This window comes from Chiloscyllium plagiosum, unplaced genomic scaffold, assembly GCF_037043375.1.
Source record: "Chiloscyllium plagiosum isolate Xiang-an unplaced genomic scaffold, Cpla_swu_hap1 HiC_scaffold_2, whole genome shotgun sequence".
NCBI classification, from domain to species: Eukaryota; Metazoa; Chordata; class Chondrichthyes; order Orectolobiformes; family Hemiscylliidae; genus Chiloscyllium; species Chiloscyllium plagiosum.
The window spans coordinates 82110045-82127918 of NW_028270140.1; the positions used below are offsets into that span (position 1 = coordinate 82110045).

Below are 17874 nucleotides of genomic sequence, written 5' to 3' on the forward strand. Positions count from 1 at the left end.
CGAGTAATGAGTTAGATCAGGTAGACATGTTTGTGTGGCCAAGTTAGAGAGCCATAGAGCTGTACAGCATGGAAACAGACCTTTCAGTCAAATTCATCCACGACGTCCAGATATCCTGAATTAATCTAGTCCCATTTACCAGCATTTAGCGCATATCCCTCTAAACCACTCCTACTTATATACCCATTCAGATGCCTTTTAAATATTGTTATTGTACCAGCCTCCATCACTTCCTTTTACAGTTCATTCCACCCTCTGCATGAAAAAGTTGCCCCTCAGGTCCCTTTCAACTCTTTCTCCACTCACATTAAACTTGTTCACCTTAGACTCTCCTACCCTAGGGAAAAAGACCGTGGCTATTCATCCTATGCCACTCATGATTTTATAAACTTCTGTAAGGTCACCCTCTCAGCCACCGACGCTCCAGAGAAAACAACCCAGCCTATTCAGCCTCTCCTTATAGCTCAAACCCTGGCAACATGCTTGTAAATCTTTTCCGAACCCGTAAAACTTTGACAACATCTTTCCTGTCGCAGTGAGACCAGAACTGAAAGTATTCCAAAAGCGGCCTAACCCGTATCTGGTCACTGCTCCCAATAATGCAAGGTTTAAGAATCAATTAGAAATTAAAACAGTCAATACAAAAGTAGAGCAACAGCTTGGATTACAGAGGATTTGAGAGTAATGTAGAGCGAGTTGGTGGAGGTGAAATGAAAGACGTTTGCACACAGGACTGACACAGCAGCCGGACTTTGATTTCTCTTTCTAAATTATGTTGCATATGTAAACAGCAAACATATTCCATCAAAAAAGCAAGACTCGATTTCAGGAGTTATGTACAAATAAAGCATTTAGGATGCAATTAATATTGAAATGGACTGTCATACAAATTAAACGTAAAATATGAAAATACAAGGTTAAAATCTGAATGAAGAAAAAGGCAAGGTGGAACGTGAAGTGTCAAAAATATCAAAAGAAACAACAAAAATGTTTTACATTTATGCCACTAAAGCGAGCTAAAACCAAACTGGGGCCCCACGAGAAAATGATTGTTCAACTCGCAAGACTATGAGCCAATATTTGTTAAGATAATGAACAATTACTTCATATGAGCCTTTAGTAGTGAGCGAAAAAAGGAGCAGAGAAGTCATGAACCCAAAAGTGACTGAGACAAAAGTGTGTAATATCACACTGGATAATGAAAAGTGTTGGATAAGTTTGTTTGGCTAAGCAAGCTAATGTTTGTTAGTTAAACAGGCCTAATGAATCATGACCTCAGATCCAGATGTTGATAAAGAAGAATACTGTGAATGCTCAAGAAATACTTTTAAATGTTATCCTGCTATAAAACTATATAAATTCAAGTTATTGTGTTTTTGTGAACATAGATATGTGCCAGGGGACCCACATTCTTACAAATAAGGACAGCACTAAGCTGGGTAATTAGAAGCCTATTAGTTGAACATCTGCATCATGAAGTATTTTACTCTCTTGAATCCAAAATGGATTTTTGCCCACTAAATAAAAGAGAAATGATTTAGATGTGGACAACATGGACATCAAAAAGGATCATATTTGATAAATCCCAATTCTTTTGGAGATTAACTACATGGAAGGTGAAGAAAATGTAGTTGATGTAATGTGCATGGACTTTAGGAAAACCTTAAATAAGGTATTACATGGAAGTTTATAAAAATGAATGTGCAGGAGAGTAAACTGAATTTAGGTGAGGAATAAAGTTTCTATCAAAAGCCCTTGGAATTCACTGCATATATTCAAATCACTAAGACATACCCAGTGAGAATCATGTCAAAATGTACAAAAGCTAAAATAGATGGCTTGTTATTTCTTTAGACAATAAAATGTCACTGCAAAGGTAAATAAAACTGGGGAAATGAGCAAACAGGACAAATGCTCAATAGAGTAAAAAGTGCTGCATTTTTTTTAAAATTCAGTCACGGGACGTAAACATTTGCTGGCTGGTCAGCATTTATTGCCAGTCCCTATATGCCCTTAAGAAGTTGGTAATGAGTTGGTTTCTTGAACTGCTACAGTCCATGTGCTGTAGGTAGGCCCACACAATGTGAATTAAGGAGAGAGTTCCAAGGTTTTGATCCAGTGGCAGAAGGGACAGCGAAATATTTCCAAATCAGGGTGTGGAGTGGCTTTTGGGGTGAGGAAAGAGAAAAGATTTGCAGGTTGAGGGATTCCCATGTATCTATTTCCCATGGCCTTCTAGGTGGGAGTGGTCATGAATTTGGAAGGTGCTGCCTCAAGTTTCTGGTTAAAAGTACCACCAATATTTAGAATGCTGAACATGCTTTCTGTAAAACAGCAAAGATTTTGAAATACAGGTTCAGAGGACATTGAGGCACATTTATCAAAATAGGCTTAGAATACAAAAGTCAAAAGAAGGTACTAACAAACCAAACTGAAAGTTGAGGTGTTCACGCAATGCTAGGTTTCAATAAGAATAATGGCTTTGGAAAGAGTGTAATGCAGATGCGGACACATCTTATGGAGTAATACGACATGTTTGAAATCATGAAACAATAAAACAGAGCAGCACAGACTAACAGCCAAATGTTCTCCTTCTGTGTTGCTAATGTTCTATGTTTGTCAGCAAACAGCATCCGATATTTCAGGGATCAAAAAACAAAATGCACAGATTCAAGACAAATACAAATTAGATTAGAAAGCAAGAGGAAATTCTTCAGAATTGTGATGCTTCCTTTCCAGAAAATTAAGTGGAAGTTAAAAGAGTTATTTTAAAAACAAAACAGCTGAAATCCAAAGCAATTATGAATTGTAAAACTGCTCCTTTCATACCACTTCCCACGTTCAAACGGTTGCAGTTGACTCCACTGAAATTAATCAGAACATAAAGTGACCATTGAGTGTGAGATATTCCAAAAAAAAACCATTTTTAGTGCTGACACTAATTATGTTACACAATATTAATCTACAAGCAATGTCACTGCTGACTTTTTGGTCAGGAATTCAGCAGCAGTATAAACAAACAATAAAACAACACCAAAAATCACTTGCACATAAGCCAACATTCAGTGTTGTATAATGTACTGCTTGTGCAAAGCTTTTAATTCATTAACTTAAATTATCGCCACCCACTACCACCTCCAGCTACTGCCTTTTCATTTCTGGCATTTCATCCGCATGTCATATTGTTCAAAGCACTCTTTCCACATGTGGAAAGTCACAGATTGCTAATCTGTTATTGTCCTGTTAGGTCAGTCACAGCCCCCTCTGTTCAAATCTGTACTGGCATGAAAATTTCATATGCCCACTCTTACTTTGTTGGAAGCCTCAAAGCATATGTAAAATGATGTATTATTTGCTATGTTAATACTATAAAGAAATCTTGATAATGTTGCATTATGTTGTACATGATAATAAATATCTTTAGATCCAGAGTCATCATTACCACTTCATTTAATTCACTTGGAACACTCAAAAGTTAATTGTGTTGGCAAGTATTTGCAAAGGACAAGTACCATTACTGGTGAGCACTTCTTCACAGAATTGCTTCTCAGCGTTAATCAACATTTTACTTTCATTTTTAATTGGTTCTGTGGTGATCTGTAGCCAGAGTCAGGTTTAATGCAGACTTCGATGCCACTCAGGATCTCAGAGAATCATACAGTATGAACGCCCACATAACAACAGAGAGTTTGTCTTTTGTTGTGTGATCATTTTCTTACATTTCATTCACAATTGGTAGCACCTCCACAGCCTCCAAACAGGCCTCAATGACTTAGATGTGCAAGTCTCTTTTTCTGACGCCAACAAGGCTGCATCTCTATTCAATGGAAGAAAAAGTAAAGGCATCGTTTAAATCAACTGGATTTTACAATGCTCAAAATTTACTTTCTGGAATTAATTACTCTGCTGCATTTATCGCCTCCTGCGACTTATCACTTCCCGGTCAGAGATTGATGTTGCTGGGCCAAGTTCAAAGACCATTTTAATGTATTTTTTAAAAATGTGGACTGAGAAAATAAAAATTTAAAAATCAGGCAAAACATACTACTTTAAACCTAGTAAAGTGAGCAAAATGTTTGCAGTTTAAAACCAGGTTATTGGAACAGAGTTGTATCTACAAGCTTGCCTTATCCAAACAGAATGCCACTGTCTGTGGTTGAGTAATTTTGCCGAGAGAGAGGCCTTTGATTAACTTTTCAATTACAATTGATTGTTGTGGGCTCATCAGGGCCCAACACAGATTGTTTCCTGTGTCTAGCCTTGGGTGTAGACTACACTAAAGAAACATTCAGACTGCAAACAGAAAGCATCCTTTTCTTGGCTCTCCAATCTATGTGGAGAAGTAAAAGAAAACCACAAGGAGCGAGCAACTCTTCCCCCATCGTGAGGGGAAAATCACCTGTTGAAAGGAAAAGCAGAGAAACCACTTTCAAAGGAACTGGAAAGGCAAATCCTCAACCAATGAATGGAAGACAGAATTCACGTAACCACAACTTCATAGCATTAGCAAAGAGTTGGAAGGAGTCAAAAGAAAACAACCCACATCTACAATCCAGACCGGTGCCATAATTACACTTCTGACATTATTTTTCTTTCCCACCCACAATACTTGTGTTTTGTCTTTGTGTAGAAAGTGAGGACTGCAGATGCTGGAGATACCGTACGACCCAGATGGCGTCCTTCTTCAAAGACCGCAATTTCCTCCCAGACGTGATCGACGATGCTCTCCACCGCATCTCCTCCACTTCCCGCTCCTCCGGCCTTGAGCCCCGCTCGTCCATTCGCCACCAGGACAGAACCCCACTGGTCCTCACCTACCACCCCACCAACCTCCATATATATCGTATCATCCTTCATCATTTCCGCCACCTCCAAACGGACCCCACCACCAGGGATATATTTCCCTCCCCTCCCCATCAGCGTTCCGAAAAGACCACTCCCTCCGTGACTCCCCCGTCAGGTCCACACCCCCCACCAACCCAACCTCCACTCCCGGCACCTTCCCCTGCAACCACAAGAAATGCAAAACTTGCGCCCACACCTCCCCCCTTACTTCTCTCCAAGGCCCCAAGGGATCCTTCCATATCCGCCACAAATTCACCTGCACCTCCACACACATCATTTACTGCACCCGCTGCGGCCACCTCTATATTGGGGAGACAGGCCGCCTACTTGCGGAACATTTCAGAGAACACCTCTGGGACACCCGGACCAACCATCCCGTGGCTCAACACTTCAACTCCCCCTCTCACTCCACCAAGGACATGCAGGTCCTTGGCCTCCATCGCCAGACCATAGCAACACGACGGCTGGAGGAAGAGCGCCTCATCTTCCGCCTAGGAACCCTCCAACCACAAGGGATGAACTCAGACTTCTCCAGTTTCCTCATTTCCCCTCCCCCCACCTTGTCTCAGTCCCAACCCTCGAACTCAGCACCACCTTCCTAACCTGCAGTCTTCTTCCTGACCTCTCCGCCCCCACCCCCACTCCAGCCTATCATCCTCACCTTAACCTCCTTCCACCTATTGCATTTCCAACGCCCCTCCCCCAAGTCCCTCCTCCCTACCTTTTGTCTTAGCCTACTTGGCACACTTTCCTCAATCCTGAAGAAGGGCTCATGCCCGAAACCTCGATTCTCCTGCTCCTTGGATGCTGCCTGACTTGCTGCGCTTTTCCAGCAACACATTTTTAGCTTTTGTCTTTGTGTGTCTGTTTGCACACGCATGACAATTTTGAAAAGAGGAGTTCAGTTTAATTTACAAAGTCACAAATTAGTAATAAATAATAATTCCTTTTTAAATGAAAAAGGAAGTGTCCATATTCTTTTAACCTGAATTAGAGAATTGACTAAAATATGGCAATTCACTGGTTTAATCAAGTTCTACCAAGTAGAGTCAGAGTCATAAAGACGTACAGCACAGAAACAGACCCTTCGGTCCAACTTGTTCATGCCGATCAGACATCCCAACCCAATCTCGTCGCACCTGCCATCAACTGGCCCATATCCCTCCAAACTCTTCCTATTCATATACCCATCCAGATACCTTTTAAATGTTGCAATTGTACGAGCCTCCACCACTTCCTCTGGCAGCTCATTCCAAACATGTACTACCCTCTGTGTGAAAAAAGATCCCCCGAGTGCTCTTTTATGTATTTTCCCTCCCACCCTAAACCTATGCCCTCTATTTCTGGACTCCCCCACCACAGGGTGAAGACTTTATCTATTTACCCTATCCATACCCCTCATGATTTTATAAACCTCGATTAGGTGATCCCTCAGCCTCTGATGCTCCAAGGAAAACAGCCCTAGCCTATTCAACCTCTCCCTACCGCTCAAATCCTCCAACCCTAGCAACATCCTTGTATATCTTTTCTGAACCCTTTCAAGTTTCACAACATCCTTCCGATAGGAAGAAGACCAGAATTGCATGCAATATTCCAACAGTGGCCTAACCAATGTCCTGTACAGCTGCAACATGACCTCCCAACTTCTGTACTCAATACTCTGACCAATAAAGGAAAGCATACCAAACGCCTTCTTCACTATCCTATCTACCTGCAACTCCACTTTCAAGGAACTACGAACCTGCTCTCCAAGGTCTCTTTGTTCAGCAGCACTCCCAAGGACCTTACAATTAAATATATAAATCCTGCTAAGATTTGCTTTCCCAAAATGTAGCACCTCACATTTTCTAAATTAAACTCCATCTGCCACTTCTCAGCCCATTAGCCCATCTGATCAAGATCCTGTTGTAATCTGATGTAACCTTCTTCGCTGTCCACTGCACCGCCAATTTTGGTGTCATCTGCAAACTTACTAACTGTACCTCTTATGCTCACATCCAAATCATTTATATAAATGAAGAAAAGTAGAGGACCCAGCACCGATCCTGTGGCACTCCACTGGTCACAGGCCTCCAGACTGAAAAACAACCCTCCATCACCACCCTCTGTCTTCTACATTTGAGCTAGTTCTGTATCCAAATGGCTAGTTCTTCCTGTATTCCGTGAGATCTAACCTTGCTAAACAGTATCCCATAGTGAACCTTCTTGAAGGCCTTACTGAAATCCACATAGATCACATCTACCGGTCTGCCCCGATCAATCCTCTTTGTTACTTCTTCAAAAAACTCAATCAAGTTTCTAAGACATGATTTCCCTCGCACAAAGCCATGCTGACTATCCCTGATCAGTCCTTGCCTTTCCAAATAAATGTACATCCTGTCCCTCAGGATTCCCTCCAACAACTTGCCCACAAGTGACGTCAGGCTCACCGGTCTATCATTCCCTGGCTTGTCTTTACCGCCCTTCTAAAACAGTGACGCCACATTAGCCAACCTCCAGTCTTCCAGCACCTCACCTGTGACTATCAATGATACAAGTATCTCAGTAAGAGGCCCAGCAATCACTTTCCTAGCTTCCCACAGTTTTGTGACAACTCCAAAAATAGTGAGGCTTATTTTCCAACACACCACCTCAACGAGTGTGACACAAGGTGCATTTCTCTGCCACTTCTGGATTTTTCTATTCCTGTAATCAATTCCATATGTCTCCTGGATTTGAATTCATTTTATTCACAGAATTAGTCTACCATTGTGTCCTCTAGTTACCTCCCCCACACATAACTTGGACAACAGTTTGTCAATGTTCCATGCCAACTGCACCCAATCTGTGTATTTTACCACAGAACCACTGACTTTAATCCTGGTCTTGGACACAAATACGAGAAGAGGAAATTGGTGGGGGAAGAGTGAGAGTGAGAGAATGAGAAAGTGAGAGAGAGTGAGAATGTGAGAGAGAGTGAGAAAGACAGAGACAGAGAGAGAAAGCTGCCGAGAGAACCTGTCCACAAGGTAAAGTTAGCTAACTGGTAGCCAAGAAAACTCAAAGTCATAGGAAATGAATGTATTATAACTTAATTATGAAGTGTTGTCAATTTTTGGAAAAGTAGTATGCTGGCCTATGTCTGTTGTCTTATGTCAGTTTAAATAAGACTGTGCCCTGGAAATTTAAGACTTCCTTGAGCATTTGTTGTAGTTTTAAGTTTAATGCAAAGTTGATAATCATAGAGGATATTAAGTACTTGGATGTAGAATTAGGGGGAAAGAAAGAGTCCAAATCTCCCACATGTCAATACAAATAGAGGGTAATTTACAACGTAACTGTGATTCAATACTGAACGAGTTAGAGAGAATGGAAATGTCATCCCTTAAGGAAATAAAAGTCACCAAACATCGAGGAGTAGTCCTTAAAATCTCAAGAGCCCTTCAAGACCATTATTTTGACATATGGCACCTGCCAATATCGTCTGTAACTTGACCTGCTCAGACCTATCAAATCACAATAATCACAATCACCTGATGAAGGAGCAGCGCTTCGAAAGCTAGTGCTTCCAATTAAACCTGTTGGACTATAACCTGGTGTTGTGATTTTTAACTTTGTACACCCCAGTCCATCACGGCATCTCCAAATCATATTCTATTCCTCTACTCTCCAGCAGAAATATGCTCGACAGTTTATATTTTGTTCAATCCAGCCATTGTCAGGGATCATTTCCTGTCAAATTTCATCTAGAGATACTGAACACACAGATAGTGAGGCCTATTTTCACCTCCATATTTGACACAGCTCATCTTCTAATGAAACTTCATCCGTTTTCTTGTTGGCCCTCAACTCGACTACACCAATGCCCTTCTTGCCAGCCATCATCTTCTATCTTACACAAATATGAACTCTGCTGCCCATATCCAATTCATACTACCTTCCATTTACCCATCCCATTTGTGCTTGCTAGCTCCTGCATAAGACCATAAAACCAAATAAAACAGGAACAGGAGAAGGCCAGTTAGTCCCTTAAGTCTGCTCCACCATGCAACAGGATCATGGCTGATCAGACATTCCTCATGTCCACTTCCCTGCCTTTTTCCTGTATCCTTTGATTCCTCTACTGATCAAGGATCTATCTCAACCTCAAACCTACACAAGGACTCTGCCCCCACAGTTCTCTGTAACAAAGAGTTCCAAAGACTTTACCCTTCAGTAAAGGAAATCCTCCTCATCTCAATCTTAAATAGGCACCCCTTGAACCTGAGATTGTGCCCTCTGGTCCTAGACTCTCCCACGTGGGTGAACATCCTCTCAGCATTTATCCTGTCAAGCCCGTTGCGAATTCTCTTTGTTTCCATGAGATCACCTCTCTTCTTTTAAAATCCAGTGTGTAGAGACCCCATCTATTGAGTCTTTGCTAGGATGATTGTATGGAGGTACAAGCAAAGGCTAAACAGGCTGGGGCTCTCCTCACTGGATTTTAGAAGAATAAGAGTGACCTCAATGAGCCTTCTCTGAACTGCCTCCAGTGAAACAATACCTTTCCTGAAATAAGGGGACCAAAACTGCCCGCAGTGCTCCAGATGTGGTCTCACCAATACCTTGTACACTTGCTGTAAGATTTCACTCCTCTCATACTCCAGCTCCCTTCAAATAAGGGCCAACATGCCATCAGCCTTCCTGACTACTTGGTATACCAGTGCTCTAGCTTTCATCATCAAGAGTGTAGTGCTGGAAAAGCACAGCAGGTCAGGCAGCATCCAAGGAGCAGGAGAATTGACGCTTCTGGCATAAGCCCTTCATCAGGAATGAGGCTTGTGGGCCAGAGGGACTGAGAGATATATGGGGGCGGGGGCAACATCTGAGGAGCAGGAGAATCGACGTTTCAGGCATTAGCTCTTCATCAGGAGTGAGTCTTTCCTGATGAAGGGCTTATGCCTAAAACGTCAATTCTCCTGCTCCTTGGATGCTGTCTGGCCTGTGTGCTTTTCCAACACCACACTCTTGACTCCAGCATCTGCAGTCCTCACTTTCTTTTTCTAGCTTTGTGCATTTTATACACAAGCCCATTTGTGTTACAGCTTTCTGCAGTTTTTCTCCATTTAAATAATACTCTTTTGTTCTCCCTTCAAAGATGAACAACTTCACAATTTCCCACATTATACTTCAACTGCCAAGTTTTTGCCCACGTACTTGACCTATCAATATCTCTGTCAAATGTTGTATCATTCTCACAACCTAGTTCCCATCTATTTTTGTGACATCTGCAAATCTGGCTGCACTACATTCACTTCATTTCCTTCCTCCAAGTCAATAATATATGCTGTATATTATTAGTCAACAATGGGCTCAGCACTCACTGGTGGAACCTCACTGGTTATATCCTGCAAACCTGAAAAGGAACCCTTTATCCTAGATAGATAGTTTCCTGCCCAGGCCAATTATCTATACTAATAAACTACCTCCAACACTGAGCTCTTAATCTTATGATTTACCCTTTTGAGGGGTACCTTGTCCAATGTTTTCTGGAAGTCCAAATACAACACATCTACTGGCTCCTCTCTATCCACTCTGGTTGCAACTCCTAAAAAAAAAAACTCTAATAATATTCAGGAATGATTCCCTTTCATGAAGCCAAGCTGACTCTGCAGTTTTCCATTCCTCTGGTATTTCTAAAGTTTTTTGGATAATTAATAACCAACGCATCCTATATCTCTGTAGCTACCTCTTCTGGATCTCAGGATGCAAGCCATCAAGGCCAGGGGTCTCAGCAGCCTTCAGCGCCATTAGTTTGTTTAAGAGTACTTCTTTAGTGATGGCGATGGTACTTAATGGGATGTCTGAATATCTTCCACTGTAAAAACTCATGCAAAATATCTGCTTAACTCCTCTGCCGATTCCTTGTTCCCATGACTGTCTCCGCAGATTCATTTTCTAAAGATGCCTACGTTAAATTTGACCTCTCTCTTCTCTTTTATATATTTAAAGCAGCTCTTATTACTTCTGAGCCAGGAAGCCCAGGTTCAGGTCCCATCTGCTCCACAGGGGTGCAAGATCTCTCAACAGGTTAATCCAAAAATATCTGAACTGGAAAAGCAAACACTGGAGTGATATCACAGGAAAGCGGTGTACTGATTAAAAAGATAGTTCCTTATTAGCTAGAGTCTAACCCTAAATAGTAGTTACTTTAAAAAAGTGTTAAGTTATTAAAGGGGATTAACTAAAGATTAACTGAAAAGCACCAGGGATAAAGTAACAGTGAATAAGAACAGGAGACTAAAGGTAAGGAGAGTTTCGTTTTTAAGATTAAGCAATTCAAAAAGTTAGCTAGCAAAACAAAATTAGGTGGAATATGTGACCTGTCATACGTGGACCATAATAGCATCCAAGGTGACCACATTTGTAGAAAGTGCTCCCAACTACATAAAGTCGAGCTGTGGGTTTAAGAGTTCAAGCAGCAGCTGGAGACAGTGTCATGCGCACAAGGCTTAGAGTTTCATGTACAGCACATTTAGAGAGGTGGCCACACCGCAGCTTAAAGGACTGGAGGAATGAAAGGAATGGATGATCACCAGCCAGTTAAAGAGAATTTGGCAGGTAGTGCACAACTCCCCAAGGATGCTGCTCAAAAATCAGTTTTCTATTTTGTATACTGATAAGGGCACTGGTTCCTCAAAGGAGTGCAGTTACAGCCAAGTTTCTGGCACCACAAGCGGCCTGACTGTACAGGAGGGGAGGAAGAAGAAAGGAGTTGTCAAAGAGATGTACAGCATGGAAACAGACCCTTGAGTCCTACCCGTCCATGCCAATCAGATATCTCAACCCAATCTAGTCCCACCTGCCAGCACCCAGCCCATATCCCTCCAAACCCTTCCTATTCAGATACCTATCTAGATGCATTTTAAATGTTGCAATTGTACTAGCCTCCACCACTTTCTCCATACAGATACCACCCTCTGTGTGAAAAAAACTGCCCCTTAAATCTCTTTTATATCTTTCCCCTCTCACCCTATGCGCTCGAGTTCTGGAATCTCCCAGCCCAGGGAAAAAAATTTGTCTATTTATCCTATCCATGCCCCTCATGATTTTGTAAACCTCTAAAAGGTCACCCCTGAGCCTCCGACGCTCCAGGGAAAACAGCCCAAGCCTATTCAGCCTCTCCCTAAAGCTCAAATCCTCCAAACCTGGCAACATCCTTGTAAACCTTTCCTGAATCCTTTCAAGTTTCACAACATCTTTCCGATATGCAATATTCCATCAGTGGCCTAACCAAGGTCCTGTACAGCTGCAACATGACCTCCCAACTCCTGTACTCAATACTCTGACCAATAAAGGAAAGCATACCAAACACCGCCTTCATGATCCTATCTACCGGAGACTCCACTTTCAAGAAATTATGAACCCTGCACTCCAAGGTCTCTTTGTTCATCAACACTCTCTCAGACCTTACCATTAAGTGTTCAAGTCCTGCTATGACTTGCTTTCCCAAAATGCAGCACCTCACATTTATCTAAATTAAACTCCAACTGCCACTCAGCCAGGAGCGATAACGATTGGGGAATCATTAGCTCGCGAAACGGACAGGCAATTCTGCGTCTGCAGATGTCACTCCAGGATGGTATATCGCCTCCCTAGTGACAGGATCAGGGATGTCAGTGGAAGCTGCAGGGCACAGTTAAGGAGGAGGGTGACAAGACAAGGGTGACAACATTTTGTTACCAATGATGTAGGTAGAATGAGGGATGATTGTTGCATCAAGGAGCTCGGGAGTAATTAAAAAGCAGGACCTCAAAAGATGTAAGCTCTGGATTACTACCAGTGCCACATGCTCGAGTACAGAAATAGCAGAACTGGACAACAAATGCCCAGCTCGAGCTGGTGCAGGAGGAAAGGTTTTGGATTCCTGGACACAGGGACTATTTCGAGGGAAGATGTGACCTCTGCAAGCAGAATGTCTGCACCGGAACCAAAATGGGACCAACATCCTTGAGGACACATTTGCCAGTGCTGTTGGGAACTGTTTAAATTACTTTGACAAGGACAGCGAATACAGTTCCATAGTGACATAGTCTACCTTAGAAAAAGTAGTAAGGCAGAAGGAGTTCAGCTATTTTGGGTCTCGAGGCAGTAATACAAGGCTGGATTACCTCTACTTTCATGCCATGAGTTTACTATTATTATTATTATTATTATTATTATTAATGCTAGGAGAGGAGTTAAGGGCATCAACTGACACACAGAATCGTGATGCTGTTGCCATCACAGAGACATTGTCGAAGGAGCAACAAGGCTGTCAACTCAACATTCTGGGGTATAAAATCTTCAGACATGAGGGGTCAGGGAATGTAAAAAGAAGAGCTGGTGTTGCATTACTAACTAAGGAATCAGCTACTGCAATAAGGAGAGACAATATCTCAGAAGGGGGTGATCAAATGGAGTCTAGTGGATAGAGCTTAGGAATTTATAAGGTGTCGGTGGGGGGGAGGCACAGTCACACTGATAGAAGTGTATTATAGACCCTCAAACAAATAATGTCAATGAGCAAATGAGGAGCAGGTATGTAGAAATTCACCGAGATGTATAAAAATAATAACAGGATAATTTATGAGAGGATTTCAATTCCGACATTAATTGGGAGTTTTGAGGTGGCAGTTTCTTTTTTAGATTAGATTACTTACAGTATGGAAACAGGTCCTTCGGCCCAACAAGTCCACACCGACCCGCCGAAGAGCAACCCACCCTGACCCATTCCCCTACATTTACCCCTTCACTTAACACTACAGGCAATTTAACATGGCCAATGCACCTAACCTGCACATTTTTGGACTGTGGGAGGAAACCGGAGCACCCGGAGGAAACCCACGCAGACACAGGAAAAATGTGCAAACTCCACACAGACAGTCGCCAGAGGCTGGAATTGAACCCAGGTCCCTGGCGCTGTGAGGCAGCAGTGCTAACCACTGAGCCACCGTGCCATTCAAATCCAACATGTTTCCTTTAACGGTGAAATGTAGGAGCAAGAAGCCCAGAGATGCCCAACACCTGAATGTCTAGGAGTATTGAGAAATGGATAAAATGGAAAAGAGAGACCTATGACAGATGCAAAAACTTTAATGGAGTCCAGAATGTTTGCAGGATTGGAGAGGATCTTAAGAATGCAATTAGGAGAGCAAAGAGGGGCACAAAATAAATTGTGAAAATCCTAATATATTCCACAAGTAGATCTAAGGGCAGAGAACAACCAGGGAAAGAATAGGATCTGAAATGGGTGTCTTGACTCAGGAGGATGATGATTTAGGTGCGTAATTCAGGGAGATGGACTGAGGTTCTTGAGCAAATTAATACAGGGAGGGAAGACACATTGGAAGTTTTGGCAGACATAAAAGTGGACAAATCCCCAGGTCGAGAAGAACTGTGTCCCAGGCTACTCCGGGATTCAAGGAAGGAAATTGCAGGGGTTCTGGGCCAGATTTTTAATTCATCTCTGACCACATAGGAGTATCAGAGGACTGAAGGGCAGCTAATGGGGTTCCACTTTTCAAGAATGGGTGGTAGAGATAAACCAGAGAATTGTAGAGCAGTCAGTATCATATTAGTGATAGTGAAACTATTAGAGGGGACGGAGAGAATTAAATCTTCATTTAGAGAGGCAAAGCATAGTCACATTGCATTGTCAGAAAGTGGTCATGCCTAACAATTCTTGAATTCTTTCAAAAGGTGACCAAATGTGTACAGAAGGCAGTACAGTTTAAAAATGATTTCAGCAAGGCCTTTGACAAGGTCCCACACAGGAGACTGATGAAGAAGATAAAAGCATGTGGGATGAGGGTAACTTGGCAAGGTGGATCCAAAATTGGCTCAGCGGTAGGAGACAGATTAGTGGCAGAGGAGGGAGGTCTTGGGCTAGAGGTTGATATAAACAGATTCGTTAGATGGGCAGATTAGTGGCACATGGAACTTAATGATAGGTGTGAGGTGATGCAATTCAGAAGCAGTAACAAGACAAAACTCAATGAATGCAGGATACTAGGAAGTGCCAAGGAACAGAGGGATCTTGGGATGCTAGTCTACAATTTGTTGAAGAAGGCAGAGCAAGTCTATAGGGTAGTTAAGGCATTGTACAAAATGTTTGCTATTATCAGGCGCAGAACCGATTATAACAACAGAGGGGTTGTGTTGGAGCTGTACAGAATTTTAGTTCGGCCATAGTACTGTGTGAACATCTGGTCGCCAAATCAATGGAAGGATATAATTACATTGGAGGGAGTGCAGAAGACATCCATGAGGATGTTGCTTGGGATGGAGCATGTTGATTATGAAAAGAGGCTGTTTTCTTTGGAGCGAATTAAGTTTGGAGAGGGGGGTGGGGGAAAAGAGTCCTGAGAGAGGCATCTAATATTGTGAGGGGCTTCGACATAGAAAACAGCTTCTCTCCTTAAATTGAAGCATAACACACTTTTAAAAGTGTAAAGCAGGGAGTTTAGAGGGGGCTTGAGGCAAATTTCTTTTTTCCAAATCTAAGAGCATGGTGGGGATCTAGAATCCACTATCTGCAGAGTAGTTGAGGCAGATAACTTCACAACCTTTGAAAAAATACTTTGATGAGCACATGAAATGTGAAACACATTCAACACTATGGAATTAGTGCTGAAAAGTGGAACTATTACAACATTAACCATCCTCCAGTCCTCCAGCACCTCACCCGTGGTTATAGATGACAGAAATATTTATGCTAGGAGCCTTGCAATTTCTTCCCTAATTTCCCACAACGTCCTGGGATACACTTGATCAGATCCTGGAGATTTACCCACTTTTATGTTTTCCAAGACTTTCAAACACTTCTGCTTCTGTAATGTGAACGGTCTTCAAAATATCAATATTTATTTCCCCATGTTCTCTAGCTTATGCTTCTTTCTCCACAGCAAAAACTGGCAAAATATTTATTTTATTATCTTTTCCATCACTTGAAGTTCAAAAAATAGATGAACCTGTTGATCTTCATGGGGGACCAAATCTCTCTCAGGTTGCTGTTTTGCTCTTAATGTACTTGCAGAATCTTTTTGGATTATTGTCAACCTTATCTGCCAAGGCTATCTCCCGTCCCCTCTTTGCCCATCTGATTTCCCGCTTAAGAATGCTCCTATAGTCTTCAAGAGATTCTTTTGATCCCAGTTGTCGATATCTACTATGTTTCTTTCTCATTTTTGACTAGAACTTCAAGATCTTTATTCATCCACTATTCCCTACTCCAGACAGTTTTATCATTCACACTGATAGGAACATAATGCCTCTGAACTTTCATATCATACGTTTGAAAGCCTCCCACTTGTCAGTTAGTCCTTTACCTACAAACATTCTACTCGAATCTTGTTAAAAGTTCTTGTCTCATACTATTAAAATTTGCCTTGCTCCAATTAAGAACTCTAACTTTTATGGAAGGCTGATCCTTTCCCATAACTATTTTAAAACTAATAGAATTATGATCAACAGTCCCAAAAAGAGTGTTCCCTTACTAACATTTCAGTCACTTGCCCTGCCTTATTTCCTAAGAGAAGGTCAAGTTTTGCTCCTGCTCTAATTAGGTATATTTACATATTGATGCAGAAAATTTTCTTGAACACATTTAACAAATTCCTCACCATCCAAGCTTTTAACACGATGGCAGTCACAGTCAATGTTTGGAAAATTAAAATCCACTATTATTACATATTTCAGAGAGAGCTCTACATTTTTCCTTCTTAATTTCGTGTGTGCGTGTGTGTGTGTATTCCTACAGTTCAATCTCATCAAGGGTGATTATCCCTTTCTTATTTCTACTGATATAATTTCAATGGACGATCCCTCAGAAAAATCCTCTCTAAATATAGCAGTAATGTTTTCCTTAAATCAAAAACACTACTCCCTCTGGTTTGATGCTACAGCATGTGCACAGGAAGGTCCGAAAGGTGTGCAACTAACAAAATGTCCAAGCAATGTTAGCTTGTGTTGCTTTACTTTGCTTCTTAATTTTATCCTGCTATACAGCAGTTTTGAAAAAAAAAAGGGAAGATCGCAAGCAAATGTACCTGTAAATGACAATGAAGCCACTACTTACAAAATAGAAGACACAAGCCTTGCTCCAATTAAGAACTCTAACTTTTATGGAAGGCTGATCCTTTCCCATAACTATTTTAAAACTAATAGAATTATGATCAACAGTCCCAAAAAGAGTGTTGGGACTCAGAAATCAGAAGTGCTCCAACATAGAACATCACAGCGCAGTACAGGCCCTTCGACCCCAATGTTGCACCGACCAGTCATACCAATCTGAAGCCCATCTAACCTACACTATTCCATGTACGTCCATATGCCTGCCCAATGACGACTTAAATGCACTTAAAGTTGGCGAATCTACTACCATTGCAGGCAAAGCATTCCATACCCTTACTACTCTCCGAGTAAAGAAACTACCACTGACACCTGTCCTATATCTATCACCCCTCAATTTAAAGCCATGCCCCCCTCGTGCTCGCCATCACCATACTTGGAAAAAGGCTCTCCTTGTCCACCCTATCTAACCCTCTGATTATCTTGTATGTCTCCATTAAGTCACCTCTCAATCTTTTTCTCTCCAACAAAAACAGCCTCAAGTCCCTCAGCCTTTCCTTGTAAGACCTTCCCTTCATACCAGACAATATCCTAGTAAATCTCCTCTGCGCCCTTCCCAAAGCTTCCACATCTTTCTTATAATGCGGTGACCAGAACTGTACACAATACTCCAAGTGCTGCCGCACCAGAGTTTTGTACAGCTGTAGCATAACCTCATAGTTCAGGAACTCGATCCCTCTATTAATAAAAGCTAAAGCACTGTATGCCTTCTTAACAACCCTGTCAACCTGGGTGGCAACTTTCAGGGATCTGTACCTGGACACCGAGATCTCTCTGCTCATATACACTACCAAGAATCTTACCATTAGCCCAGTACTTTGCATTCCGGTTACTCCGACCAAAGTGAATCACCTCACACTTGTTCGCATTAAACTCCATTTGCCATCTCTCAGCCCAGCT

General features: G+C 41.9%; 1 protein-coding gene across 10 annotated transcripts in view; it reads right to left on the bottom strand.

The window, feature by feature from the left end:
• The window catches only part of LOC122560750 (casein kinase I), a 239730-nt gene that overhangs the window by 178649 nt on the left and 43207 nt on the right, over positions 1-17874 (bottom strand). The gene's annotated exons all lie outside the window — the stretch shown is intronic.